This window comes from Dasypus novemcinctus, chromosome 2, assembly GCF_030445035.2.
Source record: "Dasypus novemcinctus isolate mDasNov1 chromosome 2, mDasNov1.1.hap2, whole genome shotgun sequence".
Lineage (NCBI taxonomy): Eukaryota > Metazoa > Chordata > Mammalia > Cingulata > Dasypodidae > Dasypus > Dasypus novemcinctus.
This window is the reverse complement of record NC_080674.1, coordinates 61,087,763-61,099,702: the sequence shown is the minus strand read 5'-3', so window position 1 is coordinate 61,099,702 and position 11,940 is coordinate 61,087,763. Positions and strand designations below refer to the sequence as shown.

The 11,940-nt window shown below is 35.8% G+C and overlaps 1 long non-coding RNA gene and 1 pseudogene across 3 annotated transcripts in view; one reads left to right on the top strand and one right to left on the bottom strand.

Annotated features, from left to right (window-relative positions):
* LOC131280739 (uncharacterized) overlaps positions 1-748 on the bottom strand; it is a 42,974-nt gene extending 42,226 nt beyond the window's left edge. For all 3 annotated transcript variants that reach the window (XR_009188433.2, XR_009188434.2, XR_011645803.1), the window contains exon 1: positions 318-748. This is a non-coding gene — a long non-coding RNA (uncharacterized lncRNA). The remainder of the gene's footprint in view (positions 1-317) is intronic.
* LOC101414376 (large ribosomal subunit protein uL5-like) overlaps positions 408-11,940 on the top strand; it is a 79,178-nt pseudogene continuing 67,645 nt past the window's right edge.

Here is an 11,940-nt window from a genome sequence, read left to right as displayed (position 1 = left end):
CTGCTTTCCTATCCCTTTATTCTTGTTTGTGTGCACAGGTAGAAGGTTGCCCATCTGAAACATAGCTTTAAAACTGTTCTGGAATAGTATCTATTTTCCTCCACAAATGATCATTTTAGTTTCAAGTTTATTTCAGGTACATTAAGCCTCTATCTACTCATACTTAATAAGAAATGATCCTATAAAAGATTGGAGTAGAAAAAGGTAAAAAAACAAACAAACTTGAAGCATAATACCTAGTCGCCTGAGCGATTTAATGCAAAGCATTTTCACTCAGCATTTTTCCTCCTAAAAATAAAAAGAAAGATGAAAATTACCTCAGGTTTTTGCTGCTGTAGTTGCCCTTTGGTTTCCAGAGGTGGCTCGGTTCTTTGATGCCGTCACCGTTGGGATTGCCAAGTCTGGAAAAGATCGTGCTCCAGGTACTGTCACGTTTTTCCAGGTCACCTGTCCTTCTTCCCTCAGACAATGAAGCTGCGATTTTACTCTGGCCTTGAGGGGGAAAGCAATTCCAGATAAGCAGATTATTGTGTGGGATATCTCATCTATGTTGTTCTAGTGCAGCCCTTTCAGCTTTCCAGAGCCAGTTAGACTTGTTATGAGGAGCTAAATGATTGGCTGGATCTGGGGCTCAGTTTCATAAATTAGAGCCCGGCAGACGAGAAGCACGAGTCCTATAGTTGCTGTAGTTCAGAGGCCTGCCAGTTCCTGCCCTAACGCATACGTAGTCGTAATTGAGTTTTAACACGGCCTTGGATGTTTCTGTACTAAATAGCTGACAGTGCATCTTCAAGATTGTGTGAGTAATCCTGATTTTTTTTTTTTTTTTGGCTCAGTAAATTAATTACATGCCCTGAGAGGGAGTGATCGTAATTAGAAAATACTGAACTAGCAGATGATTCATTTTCAAGGTGCTGTACTCTAATGTATCAAGTTCAATATGATTATTTTGAAAGCTTCTAAGACCTGGCAGGCTTATACCAGCTTTTTGCCATGAATCAGTGAAGCTGCATTTTGAAGGAGGCTGTTCAGTGCAAGGCAAGCCCCGTTTTATGGGGTCAGTAAAACGATAAAGGGCCAACATGAGTGGGTTAAATCAGGCGGCTGGTGTCAAAGCAATCGATTAGAGAGTCAGGCAAGGTTCACGATTTCCCACCCCCACCATCCAAAACTGAGAGTGAGCAGCAAATGATCCTTTGGGAGCACAGGTATACGGCAGTTAGAGCACAGAAAAAAGAGAAATATAAAGTGATGACAGCAATACTTTACCTCACTGTAATCTGTAGATGACTCAAGACATGTTCTATGGATAATACAATTTTTCATATGCATACAATGCTCTTATGTGATATGTTTATGTTGTAGAGATCTGAATGAGAAACCACTAGCTTGTTTTTAAAAGCCTTATAAGAAGTGCATTAAACACACACAGCACGACCATAACAGAAGAAACTATGTGGATTGGAATTTGTGGTTTGAGTAGATCAAATGATCCCAGGGAAGCAGTTGTTAGGTTTGTGTAATTGTGGGGGGTGATTTCTGTTGCTAACAATGCTGGAAGAGTTGAAATGAGAAACTAGAAAACACCAGTGTTTTATTGCCTTCTGAAACAGACACTGCAGGATAAGATTAATCCTGAGCATAGGCTGGTAACATACACGGTTCACTTTTTACTTTTAAATCATTGATTTCTCCTAGCTTGTCATAAAAAAAAAAAGAATAAAAGGGATTTTGCCTATGAAGTTAATGTTAGGAAGAAATCATTTTTCTTCCTTCCAACAAACAATTTTTAAGCTTTCCTCAATACAGCACACAAAGCTAGGTACTTAAAATTTCATATTGCTTTTTAGATTTTTTGTTAATTTTTTTTCGCTTTAGACTTGCAGATGTAAATGAATACATTTGTGCAATATATAAACCATTTGGACAGGTTTTTAATCATAAGTGCCTGTGACAAATATAAACCTCTAAGAGCTATAGTGATTACTTGCCAATTCCTATAAAAATGACATTTATAGACTCAAAATCAGTTTATTTTTCATTGCACCTATTTAAATGACTGACATGATTTAGCCAGTAGGAGAAAATACTATTTGTATTTTTATGTTTTAAAATTTTATGTTTAGATTATACTGGGAAAGAAAAGTTTTGTTGTTAAAACTATTTTCCCTTTCTGAAGTTGAATCCCTTCTAGAGCACACCATTGAATAGGATTCGAAAAAGAAAGAAACACAGTCAACATAGAATACTTTTGTGTATCAACTAAATGCATGGAAAAAGAGATAGATGTAAAGAAATATAATTCAAATACGTTCTTTTAGAAACACATTTACTGGGTGAAGAAATGCTATAATGAGTTCTGTTATTTGAAACAGAATAATGAGGTCATTTATTAGTTTCTACAGCTAAAGACATTAATTGTAAGAGTTGACAGGTTCTTTGTTATACGTTCATAACTGACTGTATTAGTGGGAGAAAGTAGCACATTAGTTAAAGGAACAGAGTCTCCCACCTTGAAGTGGTTTGGGGCCTAGCTAAGAGTATGACGTATTGGGAGTGGAAGCTGCTTTATCTGAAACAGCTTCTGACTTCTAACTTGACTCCTCCTCTTTTCCTAGGGTCAACATAGCTTTGTTGTAGTGATCATATTCCTTTCTACCTTCTCCTGTCTTGATTCATTATATTAACTTAATTGGACTGTTAATTGCAATGAATCAATAAAAATAACTTATGCTTAATTATAAAATGTTAACAAACTATCTACACAATTCAGAAGGTGTTTAAAACTAGGGTTCAGGGAAATTCCAGTGGGCATATACTTGGAGTAGTTACATTTTGCATTGCTGCTTCCTCTAGGACCTCCATTTCTTTGGTTCTCCCTGAGATGCCAGAGTCACATCTCTTTCTCGAGAAAGTACAGGGCATTAAGAAAAGAAGAAGTAGAAGAACCCTGGGGGCTCAGTGGACAGGGGTTGGAGAGCTGTGGGCAAGGAGTTGTGGGAAAAGAATTATCTTCAAAACAATGGTAGCTGAGCCTTCTCCCCTTCTCTCCTCTTTATTTTCCAAAGCTATTTTCATATGACTGAGGAAGTTCTTTTGCATATAAGGTTTTGCAAAATTATGCATATCTGTCATAGACAGATGGATTTGACAAAAGATCCAAAAAGGAATGGATTACATCATGAACTTGCTAAGTGTTCATGAATACACATTGGCATTTAGAAACTATGAACACAACCTACTGAAGCAATGAAAGAAAATATTATTTCCTGATTGAATGACATTTTCCAGTATTTGTTTTGGTGAGTTTTGTTTTTGGAAAGAATTGCTTTTCCTTGAGATTTTTTTTACAGCATTGTGCATAATCTTATTGCTTAATCTTGCCCAAGAATTTTATTATTCCAAGTGGTGTTTTCAAAAGAGTTACCTTCCCACTTTTAGCATGTTTTAAATAAAGCAAAGCAAAACAAATGAAACAGCCCCCTCCTCCCAAAGAAAACCCCAGAAAACCATATCACAAAGGAGTTAAATGCTATAGATTTGTATAATTCCCTCCTTTTGTTGAGTGCTGAACTGCTTACTGGTGGAGGAGACTTTCACTTAATTTAAAGGCAATTAGTTATTCCATCTTAATTATATCTTAAATGCAGGTGATATAAGTTCCCATTATATAGGAATCTGCCTAATTTTGTCCCTCCAATTTATATTTCAAGAGCAGAGTGTCTTGGTGAATTAATCTGGGAGGTGGAATCAGTAGGATAATGAGCAGGTTATTTGTTTTTCTAACTTCAGTCTCTGTTTGTAAAATTAAAATAATGATATATGCTCTGGTATTTTACTGGATGGGTAAATATTAGTATCATAGTGAGAAAGGGCTTGTGAAAGAATATTTTAATTTGTAATTTGTAATGTGCTGTAATGCAGTATACTGCTATCATTATCACAGCAGCTTGTTGCACTACAGTTAACTTCCTTTACTCAGTCCCCGTATTGAAAAATACTTTTTTAGGCAAAGCATTTTTCACTCTTTGAGCTTGGAAAGTTACAAAGGCTTTTGGAGCCTCAGTCCTTATATGCCTGTTAATTGGATATTAAAAATTTGACTAATAAAGGTGGTATGGTGTATGAAAGCATGTTTAGTAAATTTATAAATTCCATTTAAATGTCACTTATTACAACTATCATCAGTATTTAATAAAAAGTATAAATTATAAATTTTAAAAATGAAAAATATCAGATGCATTTCTTATTGATTGGTTTGTTTAACTTTCTAAGCTATGTCTGCTTTCCTCAAACAGGATGGATTTTATTGTTGGTTAAACTTGTACCATAATTTTCCTTCCACTTGGATCTAGCTCTAAGCCAGTAGTCTGATAAGCATTCCTTCACAGTCTAAGTTTGAAACTGTTAATGACAAGGTTGTAGAGGACATAGCTGCCTCACAGGAAAAAGTAAGTTAGAAAATTCAGACCAAAAGATGTTGTCAGATATTTTATTCCTACCTTGGCTCTCTTTATTAAATGTCCCTAATGGAGTAACCATGTAGGTATGAAGGTGATACTTAACTCCTCTGCCTGATCATACCATGGGTAAAATGAATAATCAGAATGACTTTCTGAATGATTTAGAAAGTTTAGCCTGTAGTTTTAAATCCTAATTTTTTGGCTAATTCTACTCTGGAACATCATCATACTTTTCCAAATGATAGCCACAGCTGCGTCCTACATTTAAGCTACTTGAACATACATTTATTATTTGATTATTTCCTCACAGTAATATTGGTTAGACTGAAGCAGTTACCCTGCCATCTGTGGAAACTTTTTGTCCAGATGAAATCAGAGAGGAAGCACAATGAGTAACACAAGTAAAAACAGAATAGATCTTTCCCACCCTTACCTGCACACCCCATCTAGCAACACATGAGGAAATTTTTCAGAAACAAATTTTGTTTGGAACAGTTTGAAAACTGCCATCTGGACCTGACTTTCTTGTGCCGCTGGTGATTGGATAAGAGTACTTCTTTGGTACTTTAAAATAATAGTGGGAAAATGTCTTTAAACCTCTTAATAAGATTTTGTTCATTCAGGAAAAATTAGGAGTTAGATGCTAGAAACACAAAGATGAATGATACACAGTTTCCTTAAGGAGCTTACAGCCTTGTAGAAATTATTTCATATTTGCAGAACTTTTGGGATAATTCTGAAAGAGAAGGGTTAAACTTGGGGTTGTTATTCTTCCTTTCAAAGTATTTAATGTTAATAATGGAGAGAATGACTGCAGAGGTACTATATATATTGAATATATTGGGTAGAATTATCTAAATTTTGTTATAAAATAATAAATTTTTAAGAGCCAGAAGGACTTTTAGCCCTTATTTAGTCCAGTCAGCATATTTTACAGGCAATGAAATGGTGGCCCCAAGATATTATGGACTTATTTAATTTTCACACACAGTAAAACTGAGACAAGAACCTAGATTACCTAGGATTAGAATCTAGTTTTCCGCATTTTCGTTTTCTTACACATTAAACTGACAACATATATTACTATTTGCAGCTATAACAATTGTCTATGATCATGATATTTAATAGAAGATCTAAGATATACAATAAAGTTTTAAAATCTAAAATTGATAGGAAAGGAATAGAATTTCACCATTCCAGAAAAGATTTGAAAAGATTTCTCTCAATTACTTTCCACTTATTAGTTTTGGCAGTGTTAGCAGCAGTAACATATGGAATCTGAAATTTCATTGGCTTAGCCCAGAAATTTATTTCTTGCTCAAGTAAAGACTAAAAGAAAATGAATTCCTCTCTATCAAATGGTTTTTTCCTAACACTGGTCTCCTTACCACCATCTACCAGGTCCAAGAGCACTGGCAAAGAGGAAAACACAGAGGAGTGCTCATGTTCCGTTGGTCACGTGCAGTCACACGACCCCCACCTAGCGGAAGGGAGGCTAGGTCACTGTGGTGGTCTAAAAGTGCAGGGAACCTAGAAAATCATGTTCTTGGTGCTAACCATTGCTGTGGATGTATGTAGGGTCTTTTGATTCTGTTACTTCAGTTAAGGCACTGCCCAGGGTGGGTCGTTAATCCTTCTACTGGAATCTTTATAAATAGGATGAGTGTGGAGAAAGAGAGAAAGCCACAGCAGCAAGAAGGTGAAAGCAAGGAAACCCAGAAGAGAAGGGAGATACCAACAGATGCAGCCATGTGCTTTGCCGTGGGACAGAGGAGTTTAAGATTGCCAGCAGCTGGTTTTTGAGAGGAGAGCATCACTTGATGAGGCCTTGATTTAGATGTTTTTCTCAGCCTCAAAACTGTAAGCTAATAAATTCTCATTGTTAAAATCCAACCTATTTCATGGTATCTGCTTTGAGGAGCTTAGCAAACTAAAACAGCCATGTAGTTCTATTTGTATCTAGGAAGAGTAAAATGTTAGGTTGGTGATCAACTAATCAATTTCTGCCATAATTAAAAAAAAACAATGACTGTTCTCAATATGTCTATTTAGAACCCAAACCTTATAATCAATAAGTTAAATGAAAAAGTTACAATCTTTAGAATCTGGAAGAAATTAAGAATATGATATTACTAATTCCATATGTTCATATTTTCTCAAGATTATTAAAAGGTAACTGAAAATTATTATTATAGATATTGTTTTGATTTCATATTTATGTTTTGTAAGAAAGAAAATGGCCATGGGATATTTTTCCCTCTCTACTTATAACGTCCTCTCCTGTGTCAGGTATTTGAATCCCTTGCTTTGTGTTTTTAAAGAAGGGTGAAAAGGAAATGAGAAACTGACAATAAAGATTATATTGTTTATCAAAATTTATCTACTTCCTTCAATCCTACGAGTATTTTATAAAATTTGAAGCACATGTTTACTTTTTATTGGAGGAACACCAGTATAAAGTAAGCATATACCTTTTTTGGTTTTTTAAGATTTATTTATTTATTTATTTCTCTGCCCTTCCCTCCCCTGTTGTCTGCTCTCTGTGTCCATTTGCTGTGTGTTCTTCTGTGTCTGCTTGCACCCTTGGCGGCACTGGGAAACTGCGTCTTTTTTTTTGTTGCGTCACCTTGCTGCATTGACTCTCCGTGTGGGGCACCACCCTTGGGCGGGCTGCGCTTTTTTCATGCAAGGCTCTCCTTGCAGGGCACACTCTACTCTTTGCATGTGGGGCAGCCCCATGTGGGGCGCCCCTGTGTGGCACAGCACTCCTTGCGTGCAGCAGCTCTGTGCATGGGCCAGCTCACCACTCACGTCAGGAGGCCCTGCGTATTGAACCCTGGCCCTCCCATATGGTAGGCGGACGCTCGATCAGCTGAGCCAAGTCCACTTACCTAGCATATACCTTTTTGAGAAAATTTTCTTGCCTGTGTTTGAACAAATGGTGGAACTAACATAAGCTTGATTTGTCATCTATTTTCTAGATGTTTAAAGTTTTTTTCTCCATTCTGAAATTCCAAAGATTAGCAAAAATATCATCACAAATAAAGAAGACACATGCCTACTGAGTGAACAAAATTATTTTATTTAAGATTATTACTACTTAAAATAATCTTTCCACAAACTTTTAAATTTTTAAAAATGAAACATAAACCAATTTCAGTCCTTTACCCACATTATATTAGGTTCAAATATTTTTGTTGGGTGTTAAGCCAGTTATAACCTAAGTTATTTTAAAAACCAAATTACTTTCCTTTCATATGAACCAAATTTACAATCAAGCTATTTATGAAATAAAGACAATAAATAAAATCTGTTTTAATCTTCATATATTGACCTAAAAAACAGAAGGACTCACTCATTTCACATCCTCATATTTATCTGATGGAACTAGGAGTGCCTAAAAGGAATTATCCCATAACTTCATTTAATTATTGTTTATTTCTCTGGCTCATTCCAAAAACAGTTTAAGTGCAATACTAAAAGCTAGCAAAATCTCCTTAAAGTAACATCCAAACAGTATTTATATTTTGGTGGAATTGAGCAGAAATAATAGACACTTATAATCTTAACTCTGAGGCATTGAATAGCACTGATGTGCTTCAAACTTTAGATTCTGAAGATTATATTTGGTAACACCTTTAAATATATTTTATCATATTTATAGTCTTTCAACACTGGTAGTCCACCTATTAGTATAAAGTAATGCCTCAGTACAGTGGAGTAATAGAAAACATGATCTCTGGATCTAGATTGCCAGAATTCAGATTCTAGCTCTACCATTTAGTATCTGTGTTACTCTGGGAAAGGTGTTTAATCTCTATGTAAGTCAATTTCCTTATTTGCAAAGTGAGATATCAATAGTACCTATCTCCTTAGGTTGTTGTGGAGATTAAATATATTACTATACATAAAGCACTTGGAATGTCTCTGTCTTAGTTTGCCTGGCTGCTATGACAATTACCACACTATGGGTTTGTTTAAACAATGGTGATTTATTGGCTTATGGTATTGAGGCTCAGAGAAGTCCAAAATCAAGATATTGGCAAGGCTTTCTTTCTTCCAAAAATCTGTAATAGTCTGGTGTTGGCTGCAGGCAATCCTTGGTTTCTTGGTTTATATTATTTCTGCATCTGGTACATGGCAACATGTTCTCCTTTCCTTTCTGGGTTCCTATTAACCTTCCTTCCTGTGGATTTCTCTTTATAAAGTCTCTTGTAATCTGGATTAAGAATCACCCTCATTTAGTTGGGCCACACCTTAACTAAAAATAACATCTTCAGGAGGTCCTATTTACAATGGGTTCACATCCACAGGAATGTAGATTGAGATTAAGAACATGTGTTTGTAGGGGGATGTATTAAGGTTCTCAAGGAAAACAGAACCAACAGGAGATATCTGTAAATACTATGAACTTTTTATAAAAACTCTCTTACGTAACTGTGGGGATGCACAAATCCAACTTCTGTAGGGTGGGCTGCAAGCTGAGAACTCCAATTAATGTTTTTGATCGATTCCCTGGGAGAACCTGGCTGGCTGAAGTAGAGATGGAAATTCTCTCTTCTGACTGCTGAAATCATCACTTCTCCTTTTAACACCTTCAACTGATTGGGTGAGATGTCTCTCATTGTTGAAGGCAATCTCCTCAGTTGACTGTAGAAGTAATCAGCCATAGATGAAATTAACTTACTGATGATTTAAGTCCACAACATGTTCTCATAAAAAGCATCAGGCCAGTGCTTGCTTAACCAAACAATGGGACACCATCTCTTGGCCAAGTTGACACAAGAATAACCATCACAGTCTGCATAATTCTACCTACCACATTTCCATAGTAAGTGCTTTATGAATGTTTGTTGTCCTACTTTATTATTTTGGGGGAATTGTTTTCCCCCAAAACTGAAAATTACAAAATGTATTTTCTAGGTAACTGAAGTTTATGTGACCAATGCCAAAATTTTTAATTCTAGACAATTTTCATGGACCTTTCTAAGTGGATCTTACTTGTCTCTATGTTTTTTTTGTTGTTGTTGTTTGTTTTTTTAAATCTCTCAAAGACATTAAAGGGAATCTTTCCTTGGAATTTACAGTTAGTATTAAGATTAGAAGTGTCATTAGACCATCAAAAATGGAAATTTGCTATAAGTAAGGGATTTTGAGTAAGGTGATATTAAGATGCAATTGAATTGATTAGGATAATGCTGAAACAACAAAAAGACAAGCAACCCAACTTTAAGAATGGGCAAAATGCTTGAATAGACATCTCTCCAAAGAAGGTAAACAAATGGCCAGAAACATGAAAAGATGCTCAGCATCATTAACCATTAGGGAAATGGAAATCAAAGCCATGATGAGATACTATTTCATGCCCATTAGAAAGGTTGCTATTAAAAAAGGAAATGGAAAATAACAAGTGTTGGAGAGGATGTGGAGAAATAGGAATACTCATTTATTGTTGTGGCAATGTAAAATGGTACAACCTCTGTGGAAGACAGTTTGGCAGTTCTTCAGAAAGCTAAATATTGAGCTACCATAAGACCCAGCAATCCCACTACTAGGTAAAGACCCAGAAGAATTGAAAGCAGGGACATGAACATATATTTGCACCCCAGTGTTCATAGAGGCATTATTTGCAATCACCAAAAGATGGAAGTGTCCATCAATCACTGAATGGATAAAGAAATGTGGTATATACATACAATGGGATATTATTCAGCCATAAAAAGGAATGAAGTCTTGATACATGTAACAATGTAAAAGCCAGACACAAAAGGACAATTAGTGTATGATTTTACTAATTTGAAACACTTAGAATAAGCAAACTCAAAGAGTCAGAGTCTATAATATAGGTTACCAGGAGATGAGGGGGATAGGGAATGGGAAATTAAGTCTTAAAATGTACAGGGTTCCTGTTTGGAATAGTAGAAGTGTTTTGGTAATGGATGGTGGTGATAGTAGCACAACATTGTGAATGCAATTAACAGCTCTGAAATATATATCTGAATATGATTTAAAGGGGAAATGTTATGTTGTATGTATCATAATTGAATAAAAAATTTTTAAAAATCCATGGAACTACACTATACAAACACTTGACCTTAAGTGAAACCACAGACTTTAATTAATAACAATTATAAAAATGTGCTATCGTCAATTATAGCAAGTGTTCTACACTAATGCAAGGTGTTGGTGGTGGAGTGGTGTATGGGAATCCTGTATTTTATGCATGATTTTCTATAAATCCACAACTCTCTAAAAAGGAAATGAATGAACAAATAAATAGGATGAGGCTGAGAAGTATAGAGAGAGTGTTTTGACCTACACCAATTGGCCAGGTCACTCTGCTTTTTCAGTCCTGGGGCTAATTTCTGAAGGTTTAGGCCTTCACTGTACTTTCCTACCCTTGCACCCCTGCTTTAAAACCCCTGTTTCTATTTTGCTATAGGAGGTAAGAAAGCACATAGCACCATTTCTGAAAATTGTGTAGAAGATGAGAGATTAGGCATTCATTCAGGGTGTTATTTCTTCTCAGAGAGTAAATAGAAACCTGAGTGCATTATTTCCTTCTGGGTAAGCGTTACATTTTAGAGTATGACTCGGGAAACTATGACCCACTGGCCAAATCTTTTTTTTTTAAATAAAGTTTTATTGGAACATAGTCACGCTCATTATTTCTGTATTGCCTAAGGCTGCTTTCATGCTACAAGGGCAGAGTTCAGTAGTGTGATGGAGACCAAGTGGCCTGCAAAGCCTAAAGTATTTGCTACATGACCCTTTACAGAAAAAGTCTGCCAATTCCTATTTTAGAGCTTTGTGCTTGGGTAAATTCTGAAATAAATCAGATGTGACTATATTTAGAGTCTCAGTTAATCTACATATTTAACTACCAGTATCACCGAGTCCCCTAAGTATATTTTGGATAAACAAGAATTTATTGCAATTGTCTCTGTTAGATGAAGAACAAAAACCCACAATAGCACATTTAGAACATTAAGAGGAGGTAAAGATGTGATTGTCAAAGTCGTGTGGGACTCCTCACTTAGTATTTGTTGCTCTACTGTTAGTACACAGCATGATGTAAAATTATGTAGCTTTCTGTCTGGTCTGTAGAATGTTGTTTTAGCAGTGTTACCCGTTGGTAGCTGCTTTCCTCACACACTTGCCCAATGTATATATAAATGCCTCTGTTGTTTCCTTTCTTGTTTATAGCTATCTCTGTACTTTCTTTATTTTTTGTGAAGACTTGCTTTTCAGTTCAGAGTTTTCCACTATATTATTTGGGAGTATAGTGTTCAGAAAATGACCCTGTACTTGGATTTGAATTCTGACTCGGTCACTTTACCAAAGAGAAACCTCCGGGAAGTCACAATGCCACCTTCCCCTTTCCCTGCAAGTCTTAGTTTTGTTTCTGATAAAAGGGAGATAAGAATCCAGTCTCTACTTACAGCATAAGAAGCAGCAAAAGAGACTAAGCACATGA